This window comes from Peromyscus eremicus, chromosome X, assembly GCF_949786415.1.
Source record: "Peromyscus eremicus chromosome X, PerEre_H2_v1, whole genome shotgun sequence".
Classification (NCBI taxonomy): Eukaryota; Metazoa; Chordata; class Mammalia; order Rodentia; family Cricetidae; genus Peromyscus; species Peromyscus eremicus.
Genome location: NC_081439.1, coordinates 4947815 through 4962937, shown reverse-complemented (window position 1 = coordinate 4962937; position 15123 = coordinate 4947815).

Below are 15123 nucleotides of genomic sequence, written 5' to 3'. Positions count from 1 at the left end.
CTCCCAAGTTCTGGAATTACATGTGTGTCCCACCCTGCATGGCTGCTGTTTTTTCATTAAATTTAGTAGCTTCGCCTTAAGCAATTGCTATCTTAATCGGCAGTTGCAACTCCGAAGCTCCCAGTAGTGGCACTGGCCACAGCCAGGTGGAAATTCTATTCCCTCAGGCACTGGCTCTGTCATGGCTGCTAAAGGGAACTTTATCTAGATCTCCATCTCTCTGTAGAACTCAGGATTCAAAGGTTGAGGTGAAATTCTTCTCACTCAGAGAGGCTGAATAGCAAATAGCTAACCTTCCCTCCTAGCTCGTGTCTGCCCCCCAAAACAGGGTGTCCTTCTCCTCAGCCCCCAATTAAGAACTCTAGTTACACACGGTTCCTCCCTACCACTTCCTGTCAGCTAGTTGCTGACTCAGCCTCCTGACCCCAGATTAAGTTTATTTAATCAAACAAATGTAACATGTCTTTGTATCACTAAACAAATATTCCACAGCATAAATGAATGTAATACATTTTATATTAATATTCCACAATATTTCCCCCTTTTTGTCTAAGTAAAAAGAAACGGTTTTAACTTAAACATAGTAAGACTATATATAATAAGAACAATTACCAAGTAAGGATTACATTCACAATGTCCAGTTCATTTGTGTAGCAAATTTAAATTTTATTTTAAAATTTATTATTATAGTACATAATCTATTCTATCTTAGTGAACCCAAAGATTTTTTTAACCTAATTCACTTTCTATCATAACTAAGGAAAACTGCAACTATAGCTATCTTGTCTTCAAAAACCTAGAAGGATATAATATTACCTGAGTAAACAGGAAGTGCATTGCAAGTATCTTCCAAGACTCTAGAAATGACAGAGGCACCTGACTGCCTGGACAGTCACCCAAAGTTCCTTTGCAACACTGGGGCATCCATCTTCAGCCTATAGGCCTAGAGTATCTGGCAGACTTTCCAGTGAAGCAGGAAATGTGAAGAACTGTTCCACCTTGTATTGGCAAAGTTCGTCAGTTACTTTCCTCTGTGTCCTGCAGAATGTCTGGCAAACTCTTCCATGAAGCAGGAACCCTGAAGGACCACCCCACCTTGTTTTGGCAAAGTTCAGTAGTCACTTTCCTGTGGGTCCTGCATGTCCACTTTATATAGCATATGGTCAAGCAGTCAAGACAAAAGCAGTTTCTTGCCCAAATGGCTAACATTGCCACAAGGAAAGCAAACTCCTATGTAGTTTCTTGGATGTCCATCATCCTTATATGAAGTATTTGAAGACCATTTATCTGTCTAAAATATATCTCTGTATAATCTTGAAAACATGCCTAACATATTTACAAATTTGATTGTTAATGATGACTAACTACTAACCTATGTTTTTTGATTATCCTAAATAGTTTATAATAGTTTATAATAGCTTTCAAAAATTAGAACTTTACCTTATATTTTTAAATGAATTGCACAGGTACAATATCTTAAGCAAAAGTAGAAACATATATACAGTATAAAAAAATAACCTTAAATTTGTATCAATATAGAAAAATCCTTTAAACAAGAGTAGAAACATATATCCAGTGTGTTATAACAAAAATGACCTTAAATTTGTATCAATATACAAAAGTCCTTTAAACAAAAGTAGAAACATATGCAATACGTTATAACAGAAATGACTTTAAATTTGTATCAATATACAAAAGTCCACATCAATACAAAATATTTGAGATTAATAGTTGTTTTTTAGTTTAAAGTAGATTCAATAATATACCCTTTTATTTAAAGTAGATTCAATAATTTACTCTTTCATCTTATTATTCCTATATCCCCCCTCTCTGGTTTTGAATTAGATCCCTGAATCTAATCTCCTTTGTATAGTTTACTCCCTTACCAATACCAGTAACAATTAATAAACAACCCCCCCCAAATGATGACAAACATCTGTAACCCACCAAATGACCAAATACCCTTCACTCTACCTCTTGGGAATGTGGGTGTCATGTTCTTAAAATTACTTCCTGCTGTCTGGGGCAATGATATCTATAGGAAATCTTAAGAAAATTGACCGAGGGCTCAGTAAGAACTAACTCTGTTGACACCTTGATCTTAGACTCCTAGCCTAAAGAACTGTGGGAAAATAATTTTCTGTTGTTTAAGCCATCCAGTTTGAGGTATTTTGTTAAGGCAGTTCTTGCAAACTAATGTGCAAAGTATTTAATTTATTTTATGTATGGAACTGGACACTTATCTACACTTATTCTTTTTATTGATTAAAGTTATCCTGCCTCACTTGTGTCCTTCTTTTGTGAACATTATTATTATTCTAGTAGAACATTATTATTATTCTAGTAGTAGTAGTAGTAGTAGCAGCAGCAGCAGCAGCAGCAGCAGTAGTAGTGAAGGAATAGGAGGAAAGGAAGAAGTTGGAAAGAGGAGTCAACAGAGGAATAATCCCTCCCCAGGAGATGAGATGAGCTAATTGTTTAACAAATGGGGAGGAAACATAAAGGCACATTATCACTATTGTGACTGAAATTTTTCTTGGGCTTACAGAAGCTTTGTTTTGCTCACAAAGATTTCAGTGCTGGACTACATGTTTCTCCTGTGTTTAAGTATTTTCATCACTCTATAACTGCTGAATTGAGTTATGTGATGGCTATGCACTTTATGCTGACTTTGCAAATGGAAGGAAAAAACTGAGCATGTATTTGCAAAAAATCCAAATCAAATTTTGTACATAATAAATCCCATCAACTGCAATATGGAAAGATGTTTTTTTCTGTAATCTATAATGATATGCCACATCTAATACTAAAACTTGTCACTTTTGTACACTCAGCTTCACCCTGCCATTGTGAAAGTGGACCATCATCTGACCACTCCCATTTTACTTCAAGCAGTCTTCACTTCAGATTTACCTCAAGAAGACTCATGTTTCAGAATCAAGTCAAGACAGGTCTAGTTTTTCAGATGTTGATGTCTATTTTAACTTATTTATTGCTTTGTTATTTACCTTTTTCCACAAAGACAATGTTGGAAAAAAAAAAAAGGAAAGACTATGTACTCAACTAGGTACTTGTTATTCGGCATGAAAATAATTTACAAATTGGATGCTCTTTTTTTATTGTCTGAGAATTTTCCACATGTATACCATGTGTTTTATCAAAATCCACCTCTACTACTCCCCTATAACTCTTCCCATTACCCTAACCACCATTTCTCCTTCCCAATTTCATGTACTCTTTTTAAAATCCACTGAATGCATTTAGTGCTGCGAGAATGTACTTGGGTGTAGAACTGTCTACTGGGACATGGGAAGCCTACCAGGGGCTGTTTCCATGAAGAAAATGGACTCTCTGCCATCAGCCATCAGCTGCCAGTATATCCTCAACTATGAGTGGATTTTGTGAGCCTCCTCCCACATTCATGCTGCAAATGTGACTGTGTTGATCTTGTTCAGGTCTTTTACATTCAGTTACTGTCCTTATGAGTTCTTAGGTGCAATGACAGCATATCTAGAACACCTTGCTTCATCTCATTCTTCCCAGACTTCTGACTACAACAATCTTCCTACTCCCTCTTTTGTGATAGTCCTTGAGCCTTACAGGAAGGGGTGTGATACAGATTTCCCATTTAGGGATGAGTACTCTACTGTCTCTTACTCTCTGCACTCAGCATTAGAATATTCTTTTTAAACATAAAGTATCTTCATGCAAACACACCTGAGTCTCTGAGGAAAAAAAAACAATCTATAGATATTCATTCCTGTTTAACAGTATTCTAGAAAGTAATACTGGGGACCTGCAGGAGCAAGGTGGATTTACATGATGGTATGGATAATTGTATGTTTTTTAAGGTTTTAAATTAGCATTCACACTTTGTTGCCAAATCATTTCTTCCTAACTGATAACTCTTCAAAGACTGATTATATAATTATGAAGGGTTTTTTTTTTCTCTTCAGATAGGAAAAAATCTTCTGGGATAAGTCTCTTAAGGCCAAAATATTATATTTCTGGCTTTTTATTGGAGACCATTTAAATTAAATCACAGCTGAAAAAACAGTATGTGAAATATCGTCTTGTGATTTCAAATACCCTGAGTTCATTAGAACAGCAAAACACTGGCTGATAATTTATCAGAAATTGAACAAGGTTGTACCTAATAGATGAAGAAAAGCAAATTTAATCTGCAGTTTAATTAAAGAGCAAAAGGTTATGATGATCATATGAATCATATATTTTCATGAGAAAAGGGTGCATAGAAATCTAGGGCTTAATATTTTTGCAATTTTAACTTTTGGAATTTTTATGAGACAGTAAGGACTTGCCATTTCTATGAGGCCTGAAATGCCAGAAAATTCTGTGCTCCACACATTCTATGAGATGGTTTTAGTTTCTTCATACACTGGAAATCATCACAAATCTTTGTTTTTTCACATAAATCTTGATAGGGTTTGGTTTAGCAAGTGTGTGTGGGTCCACAGAAGCTCCCTAGTAAGACCTTACTCAAGGTCAGAGAATCTGAGCTTGCTTTACCCAGCAGGGCTGCACAATGGGATGATTTGGCCAGGGGTGTGGTTACCAGGTGTTTTGAAGGGTCTACACTTGACTGTATGTTGTGCTTTGATCTTGAAAGAGGGAAGTCTTTTGCCTTTCCCCTTGGTAGTGTATAAAAATCCCACTAGAATAAAGCTCTGGACAGCTGGGTATTGATCCAGGGCCCTCCTGAAGCTATCCCGTATCTCTGTCTTTCTCGTCATCTCTGTATATATTTCTATCTAATATTTCCTCATTCCTCTCTCCTCCTCCCAAGAACCCTTTGACAGGTGAGAGCTGGACTCCCACACAAGTGAATTTACCAATAACAAACTTTAGTTATTTTGGGCTTTTTTTTTTGACACACTGAAGACTGAACTGAGGGCCTTGCCCATGCCAAGCAAGTGTCCTACCACTGAGTTACAGCTCGGGCCCAGCTTTCTGATATTAGACAAACATTTTAAAAACAGACACAATGATTGAAAATAAGCAGCTGTGTGCAAACCTAATAAAGTGATCTTATCTCCACAGCTTCATTCTATTCTCTAGAATTTAGGGGCCTGTAATTAGGAGGCTGAAAAAAAAGTTCTGCTTCTTAGAACATTAATTCTATTTGCTCAAACAAAAATAATGCATATTATTTAGGAGTTAAAATTTAAAAAAATCTATACTTTTTCTTATCACAGGCTTAAAAGCCCACCAAATATCCCTAGGGTATATACAGGCCAGCACTGCAAAACAAATTATTTATTTAATTATGGGCTGAGTGCATTCTGATGAGAGACAGACAATTTAATGGTACTGTCAATATTCCTTGTTATCAAGAAAAGCAGAGTTTCGTTGATTTTAATAGAAGTTTTATCAAGATTTAATATCCAAGGATCTCTATTTGTAAATTCTCTACTATCTCTTATGGATATACCATCTGGTTATTTAATGTGGCCACAATCTCCTCCAATGAAGAAGATAGGGGTATATTGATAGATGTTGACAGGTTGATAGCTGTAGAGCTGTATATATGACTCATGACAAATTGCTTTGTTCAGTTCATGAATGTGTGCAGAGATATATGAAAATAAATCAATTCTCTCTGACAAAGAATTGTCAAAGGCTCAAGACAAAAATATTGTGCTTGTTATTTTGCAATCTTCATCTGACTTCTAGAGCTCCATGTAGCTTTCTTCTGTGTAATATACTCAGTTCTTTACGACGCCTTTGTGAGACTGTAGCAATTAATTTTCACTATGTAACAAATGACTCAAAAATTAAGTTGATAAAAACAACTGTGTGTTAGATTAGGATTTTGTGGCGTGGAGATTGGGAGTAGAATCAGCTAAAAATGCTCTTCTGCTAGTCCTGGGTAGAATTATTCATGTATCTAAGGCAAGGATCAGCAAACTTGCTCTGTTCAGGGCCAGCTAGGGAATAGTCTAGGATTTTTGAGCTACACAGTCTCTGTTATAACTACTCAGATTTTCCTAACAGTTATAGATGGTACTAAACAAATGACCTTGTCTGTCTCTCAATAAAATTTTATTTACAAAAACAGGCAGCTGTCCAGAGAGCTACATCAATGCCTGGGTTATGGTCCAAAACAAACTTTCTTACAAAGAACACACACACACACACACACACACACACACACACAAACTAACCACGAAGACCACAGCATTTGGTTATTTAACTTTGTTGGGTCATTTATTCTGCCACACAGCACAAATGGATATTCCTCACATGATATCTTTATCAAAATAATAATTGAAATTTGATTATTGATATATTCTTTCATTTCTGAAAAATCCCAAATTTTAAAACGTTTTGTATTTATTATCAATAAATCCAAGTGAGTCATGGATCAGAGGAAATACATTGATTAAAGAGTGCTATTGAGATAATTGATGAAATTAGATTGCTTTGAGTATGAAGTGTGTAATTTTAGCTTGATTATGTAAGAGTAGGGACTCATCCGAATGAAAGGACATTATAATACCATCTACCTTCAAGTGGTTCAGTAATGAATATATATGTACACATATTTATATCAAGATAAAGTTAATGGAACAAAAATTAAAAATTGGGCAATCTATATGAGCAGCATTTGGACATTCTTTGTATTTTTCCTGAAGTTCTTTTGTACTCAGAAATTATTTAAAAATTTTAAGCTGTAAAAAATATGGTTGGAATTACATTGAAATGTCTTTTTAAAGAGTTATATCGCTTTGCCTCCCATTCTGTCTTTGAAATGATCTTTCTGGAAAATTTTTTCTGCTAAAACAGAATTTAAGAAATGGTACCATGGCCCTTTCTTTTTCCTCGTCATCCCCCTAGAATGAGAACCTGGCCTGACAGATGCAGTTCCCATTCCCAAGTCTCTGTCTTGTAACCAGGCAGTTATACACACACACACACACACACATACACACACACACAAGTATACAGCACCATAAACACCACACATCTGTTCTAAGTATGACATCTGGGGTGAGGAACCCTTGCCAGCTTCCACATGCACAGAGTCATCTGTAGGAATGGACATGGACTTAAGTTTCTTTCCTGCATTAAAACAAAAAACAAAAAGCAAAAAACCGTGATTGTGACACAACCTGTCACTCAAGGTACTGACAGAAAAGGTGGGAAGGTGGGTAGTAAAACATTTTTTACTCTTCTATCAAGACTGTGTGACTGATAGAGCATCAGGATATCACATTATAGAAAAAGAAGAAGTAAGACTTAAAATCCTGGTGCAGAAAGGGTTTTATAATGTGATGTGTTCTTCCCTGGCCCCCTTTTCATAGCCAGATTTAAAAAAAAAAAAAAAAAAGAACGATGTTCCACTTCATTAGTTCTTTCTTAAGTGAGTGAATAGCTTTCTCTGCAGACTGTCTCACATGGTGAATAGTTCCATCACACAATCTGGTGACACAATTGGACATTATAAACCAGGATCCCCACCTGAGCCAGACACAACGCAAATCCAAATGGCAAGGGTGGTTGTGTGTTTTTTGTGTGTTGATTTGTGATGTGGATTGCATGATCCCTCCCTAGAGGGGTCATTCAGCATTATTAAAACCTAGTTAGGGCAACCAAAGTACCAGAACTTTATTTGTGATGAGATGCCTCTAGATTTGTCTATGAATGTGTTCTCCAGGCATGACACAAAGGATTAAAAAATAGCTAGCTCCTTGAGGTCTAATCTACCTCCTTGATTCTGAGCACCAGGCACACTCAGACTCTTCGTTACAGTAGACCATTAGCACCATCTAAAGGCAGCATACCAAATGACTTGCAGGAGTGCATACTGCTCAAAACATTCTTCGCTGTGATTATAGGATTCTTTGGAGGAACAGGACTCTGAAAACTATTCCTTGCCTGAAATACAGCAGAAGGCTGCCGTGCCATGCTCTGTGCCTGAGATGGTTCTACTCCTGGCAAAAGTGAATGTTATCTGTAATGCTTTCCTGTAATGCATGCTTTTTAAAAGAGGTCAAACCATGGACTTTGTATATTAATAGCTGTGTTGGCCTGATTTCTTGTGCAGGTGCCCTATTATTTTTCAGCTTGGGAAATTCACTCTGCCAGTGGGTCTAGCCAGAAACTGACCATTGATAGTGGGCCAGGCACCCAAAAGCTATTACCCCGGGTCTGAGAGTTTCAGGCTCCAGTTTGAACTGCTTTGCTGTGTGCTAGGTTTGTGACCGGAACCTCTCAGAGCTTTTCATATGGAGTACAAGGTCATTTAGTGGAATGTCACTAGGGTCTCCTCCTGTTCTGACATCAGTGTGGTCTGGGAAGGTGATCTACCTCTTACTTCTAGTCCATGTCCTTGCAGAGAATGGCGTGAAACATGCCAGGCCAGTCTCTGTGAAATTCCTAAGCCTGGCCAAGTTTCACCCAAATCCTTTGGAGTCAAAGCCAAGGAAATTTTGACTTAAAATTTCCTTGAGAAGTTTTCAGGGGCCTGAGTGGTTCTGTATGGTCCCTGAAGTTCTAGAATTTGGAGGGCTTCCAAGGACCATTTAGAAATAAGGCTCATCTTATGAAAGACTTCAATGGTAGGAGATTTTTAAACAAATTGATCCTGACCCAAACCCTTCTCCCAGTGTAGACATCTATTGAAATGTACTCTGTTTGAGGGTCAAATCAGGGGAAACAGAAACGGAAGGTGGGTGGAGCAGAGAAGAAAAATGAATATACAGAGAGAGATCTGTGCCCAAAGCTGCCTTCTGCCCCTTACTAGTCCTTAGCCTCTGGACAAATCATGCCATTTCTCTAAAGCCCTGTATTCTGTGTCTGTATATGTGGTTAGCAAGAGAGTTACTGAGAAGATTAAATTCAATATCATTTCTGCTGTATGTAGTACCATACTTGATGCAGAGTGAAAATGCTGTGAGTGAGGTCGTAGGCTTCTTACCTTAAAACTGGAGTCTCCTGCTTGAGATTAAAGGCTCTTATTTATGAGCACAGGGTGTCCAGATTGATTCCAAATCTCAGGCATAGACAACAGGATGGCCAGATTCCTCTGACAGGGAGACCAGGGTCTCACCTCTGTCTTTCCAAATGCCCTCGCTACTCACTGCTTCCTGTCATGGACCCTGCAGGATCCTGACTTCATTTTCAGCACCTGGGGGGTTTTGCTATCAGGGTACTTGCAGTTTTCCTTTGATGCCCTACTGCTAAGTAACTCAATTATGGATGAGCACTCAACCTAAAAGCCTGTATCTCTCTCTTTTTTCTTCCTCAAACACCGTGGCATGTTTCCAGGTCTTCAGTGGACAAAAACAAAGGGATGACTGCTCCACCTACTGCTGGGCTACCCCTAGCCCATGCCCCTCCCTTTCCTTGCTTGGGCCCTTTGAAAAGGAAAAGGGGAGGAAGACTAAGGTGGGAGGAACAAAAAGACAAATGCGACACTTTTTCCATTAAAAAAAAAAAAAACTGAAGGTGCTGAGGATGACGAAGACCCTAGTTCCCATCCTCAGCACTAAAAAATACTCTTTTCTAAGAATGAGTGATACATTCACTGTCAGGAATTCTACCCTATGTAACATAATAAACTTAACTATGTTCTGACATTGGTTTAAGGCAACACTGATACATGTAGGTACACTTTTGTAGTTATGGTGGTTGAACCTCAGGCCTCCTGCATAGCAGGCAAGTAGTTCACCACTAAGTGACATCCCAGGCCACTTTTTGCTTTTTGTTTTCAGACACAGTGTTACTAAGTTGTCCAGGCAGGTCTTGTACTTGATTGTCCTGTCTCAGTCTCCCAAACAGCTAGGATTTCAGGCCTGTGCCACTGGGCCCTGCTTTAAAGTATTATTTTAATTAAATTACTAGATTACAATCATTTTTAAAAATCTTCTTTTGGGGTATAAATTAATTAAGACAGTGCCCAGTTATTGTGCTGGGGATGCAAGCAATGTTCACAGAGCTGGTGAAAAGCTGAAGAGCAGCTGGTGTTGCCTAGCAACTGCCACTTGCAGTCCCCTTGCCTCAGGAAGAAGGAATATCAGGCTGGCATAATGATGTTTCAGGATAGGAACTTGATTACTCCCATTTTTAATCACGCATACAACACATCTTTCATGCAGCTCTTTACCTTATTTATTTAGTTTTGTTCTTTTCTGCAATGCTGGTGTGGGGGTCGGTTAATACAGGCCCTCACGCATCCTGAGTGTGTGCTTTCCCATTGAGCTACAGCCTGGCCCCATGCACAACACTTGGAATAAAAAAGAAATTTGGAGAAATTCAAAAGTAAAAAATAAAATAATAATTTTTTAGTGGTGAAAATAAAACAGGAACAGAGTCTCTTTTTTTAAAGTACTATTAACTTGAGAACAGATATTAATGGAGGCGTGTGTGTGTGTGTGTGTGTGTGTGTGTGTGTGTGCAAGAAGATACCTTTGAAATCTGGTCTAAAGTAATTTTAATAGGAAGTCTAAATGATTCACTTGGGATAACAGTTGTTTAGTGGTAGTGCCAGGTGCAGTAGGTTTCTGACTTTGTGAAGACTCCTAGGCATTGACAATAATCTCTGAAATTTTAAAGAATTATTTTATTGGCAAGGGCTATGGCAAATTATGGCTCACCCATAATTTGCTGGCCTGTGCTTTTTGCTCTTGATCTTTATCTTGTCTACCTTACCTGCTCCTCCTTTTCCCCCAATGATTTCAGTGTATCCATGAAATCTCACAAATGTAGCTAGTGACAGTTCCTATGCTCTAATTGTAAAATACATATCAGACTTCAGAGAGTTGGTATAAAAATATACAATGTTTCATTACTATGTTTCATATTGATTACATATTGAACTGTTAATATTTGAGATGTTGGACTGAATGAACTATGTGTTAACATTAATATTAATTTTGCCTGTTTGTTTTTTGTTGTTTGTTTTTGCACTTGGTTTTTTTGTTTGTTTGTTTGTTTGTTTTTGTTTTTGAGGCAGATCTTTTTTGTGTAGCCCAAGATGGCCAGGAGCTCACTATGTATCCTCAGCTTCAGCCACCTCAGTGCTGAGATTGCAACACTGTATCATCACACCTTCCTTTGTTTTCACTTTATGTATCATATTTTTAAGAATTTCATACAATATACTTTGATAGTGTTTACCTTCCTCCAACTCCTCTCACAACCACCCTCTCTCCCCTCCCCACCCAACTTCAAGTTTCCTTTCTCCTCCTCTTCTTCTTTTTTGTTCCCATTGATTCCAGTTTATGTAGCCCGACTAGTCTTAGAAGTGAGGCCTTCCCTGGCATGTAGTCTACCTATCAGGGATCATGTCATTGAAGAAAACTGACTCTCTCTCTAGGCAGCTATCAAAAGCCAATAGTTCCCCAGCTAGTAATGAAATTTCACGTCCACTTTCTCCCCTCTAGGCTGAGAGTTTGTCTGGCTTAGGTTTGTGCATTTCTCGTGCATGCTGTCATAATCACTGTAAGTTCATTTGTGCAGCTGCCTGGTTGTCTCTGGGAAACACTGTTTCCATGATGCTATCGACCACCCTTGCTCTTACATTTATTCCATCCCTCCTCTTTCAGCACGATCCCTGAGCCCTTTTAATCATGTCAGGTATGACTTCATCTCATGTAGCAGTCCTTAAATCCAATCAGAAAGTAGTTATTTATTCTCATAATATTCCTGCCATTATTGTATCAGATAGATCCCTCAACTCCAAATGAATCAAGGACCTCAACACACAAGACCTGATATCCTGAATCTGACAGAAAAGAAAGTAAGGGAATGCCCTTGAACTTTATAGGCACAAGAAAGAACTTTCTGAACAGAACCCTGGTAGTACAAGTGTTAAGACCTTGTTTTTATTTATAAAAATAAGACAACTAAGAAAATATAAAATTATATATGTAGCTCATTATATATTTCTAATAAGCAGCACTGACTTATATAATATTAAAGTGTATTTTTTCTATTTTAATTTTATACTCTACAGTTTCTATAAATGGAAGACTTGCTGTAAAAGTTACTAGCTTTGGAAAAATGACTAATGTTTGGGAGAAATGGACATTAAGGAAACAGATTCATGGCTAAGAGGTACTAATGCATGGCAATTTGTAATTGGGCTGTTTTTTAGAACATACTTAAGTGATACCAATCAAAAGTTATACTATTTTGAAAAAAAAAAAAACCTGACCAGAAATGAATAGAAAGGTCATATGTATGAATGTGTGGCATTTACTATAATCCTCCCTGCCTTGGAATGGAACACATCCTCTCTGACTTTCTGTAGTCTTAAACTTAAAATTGGTCCTAGGAGTGTGGTTCATGGATAGAACACCTTCCTAGGATGTGCAAGGAATGTGATGTGTATTCCATCCCCAGCACTTTGAAAAAAAAAAAAACAGAATAAAATGAATTTTTCTTTTATGAAGTTCTTCCATTAAATCATTTGCAAAACAAACTTCTGAATAGGCTCACTAACTCCCATCTTTAAGAGAACTCATTAAGGGGTGAGGGCAACTTTGGAGAATAGTTGGATAATGGGAAGAAATTAAGGTCATGAACTTATTTAATAATAAGAACATTTCCCAGAAGAAGAATTGAGAAATTTGCATATTTCATTGTTTGAGTTGTGGTTCGGCATGCAGGTGGGCACATAAAATGATCTCTTTTGGACATTTTCTGTCATTGCATAACTGTAACTTGAAGATAGAGTACACAAGATAAAAATAGTCTATGAAAGAACAATGAGCTCTAATTTTTCCTTTCAGCTCAATAGAGTAAGAGAATAAGAAGTTTAAGAAATAACACAATAAAAAACTTAATATATAATAAATTTTGGCTGGAAAAATTCACTAATAATAACATTCAGCTTGACCAAAGCTGTAATTGAGAAACAATAGCTTATTAAAAATGTGAGTACATGAATAGTAATCATTGCTAATGTTTATTCAGGAGTGTTCACTGGGTGTCAAGTATGGTTTTAGGTCCTACAATGATGTATTGGCATCTTTAATCCTCAAAATAATGTCAGAAAAATTATTCATATTTTCTTAATCTCTGTCTTAAAGATGTGGAAGGCAACACACACCAAGGACTAGGAACTTGCTCTAGGCCATGTGATTAACAGCAGATCAGAGGCAAGCTGGGCCTAGAGTTTACACTCTTCATACTCAATGACGACCACTTTGAGCTGAGAGGTGAATGGACAAAGAAGCAGAGAAATTCATACTATATTGGTTCCCAAGACAGTAACATTCATTTAAATGTTCATTTAATTGTCCATCTTGATTCTTGCAAAAGAATCGACAGCATAGTGATGTGAGCACATGTTAGAAGGTCAAAAGACAGAGGATCTAAAACCTTATAGAAATGAGCATTAGACTATATGCTTTCTGTTTTTGCTCAAACTGGAGTCTATACTGGGGTCATGATTTTTCATAGTTTCTCCCAACAATGGCTGTCTAAAGAGTCATGAAGTGTAGTTGTAGATTCTAATAAGGGAAAGAGAAGGAAATGCCCCCAACAAAAAGGAGGGGAAATCGAATATAACAGGACTAAGGGGGAGGGGAGAACACATACTTAAAGTACATAAAATACTGAAGACAATACCTCTCTAAAAAATTGGTTATTTGAAACCACAAATAGGATTTGTGAGCTCTCATATGAGGATAGAACTTCTCACTTTATTTTGAGAACACATATGCATGCATAGACACCTTATCTACACTTTGGGGTAATGATGAGCATATTATTTCTGGTGATCATTTTGAACAGAATGAACACTTCTGAGATTCAGTTCAGTTCCCAGCAGTCATATCTTGTGGCTCACAACCCCCTGTAACTACAGCTCCAGGGCATCTGATATCTTCTTCTGGTCCCTGTGGGCAATTGTACCCACATTCGCAGACACATATGCATACATATAATTTTAAACTTTTTAAAGAATAGAAAGACTGTGACTTTCTTACCTCAATATCTCAAGCATTTAGAATTCTTGCTGACATAGGTATTGGCACACACTTTTAAATCTTGCATTTAAAGGATACCAGAAGACTGTGTTTTTTTAGACAAGGTCTTGCTATGTAGCCCTGGCTAGCTTTGAACTTGTTATGTGATTCATATTAGCCTCCAACTCAAAATCCTCCCACCTCAACCTTCCAAGTCCTGGGATTATGTGTGGGGCACAACACTCAGCTCAAAATACTGATTTGAATACTATGAGTCACCAAATGAGACTAGATGGGTTAGATTCAATTATAGGTAAAAATAGCTACTGGAGGAGTTTGTGGTGCTGCTACTTATTAGGATAAGCACTCCTGTACAGAGAATGACACATAGTTACAAAGGGATCCCCGTGGACAGGTCTGGAGCCAGGACTATTCACAAAAGTTGTCCTTCACTGGACCAAGAGATCCAGGCCATTGTTAGGTATTGCTTGTAAACTTATTCCTTTTCAAGAGCATACCCTTAGGTAAAGTGTCTCTCAAGATGAGGACGCCCCTGAGAAGTTGACAAATGAGGTGACAAACCCTTCCTTGAAGGTTAACCTAGCTAGTGCATTTCCATGTTTACTATAGTTATTCAATTTAAAATGTTCTGTTTCCCACCTAGAAAGATGAAATTGATATTTGAGGATACAGAATGATCTTAGAAAGAAATTTCAAATCATATGTAGGCAGTTGCTCTCAAATAAACACACTGAGGCTTATATTAATGATAAGTGCTCGACCAATAGCTCAGGGCTGTTACTAACTAGCTCTTACATTTTAAGTTTATCCATATTCCTTATTTACACTCTGCCATGTGGCAGTACCTTTATTAACATGGCATGTTCATCTCCTGCTCACTCTGCATCTGGCTGGCAGCTCCAGCTCTGCCCTTCTTCCTCCCAGCATTCTCCTAGTCTGGCTCTCTTCCCTAACCTTATTCTGTTCAGTTATTGGCCAGTCAGCTTCTTTATTAAACCAACCACAGTGACTATATTCACACTGTATAAAAGAATATTCCATGGCAATCATTTGCCGTGGGATAAAAGAAAATACCTGAGCTCTTGTATACTTACAATAGAGTAGACTAAACATTTTATTCATGTAATGTGACTTAGAGAAAGACAGGGGACTCTAACATAGACAT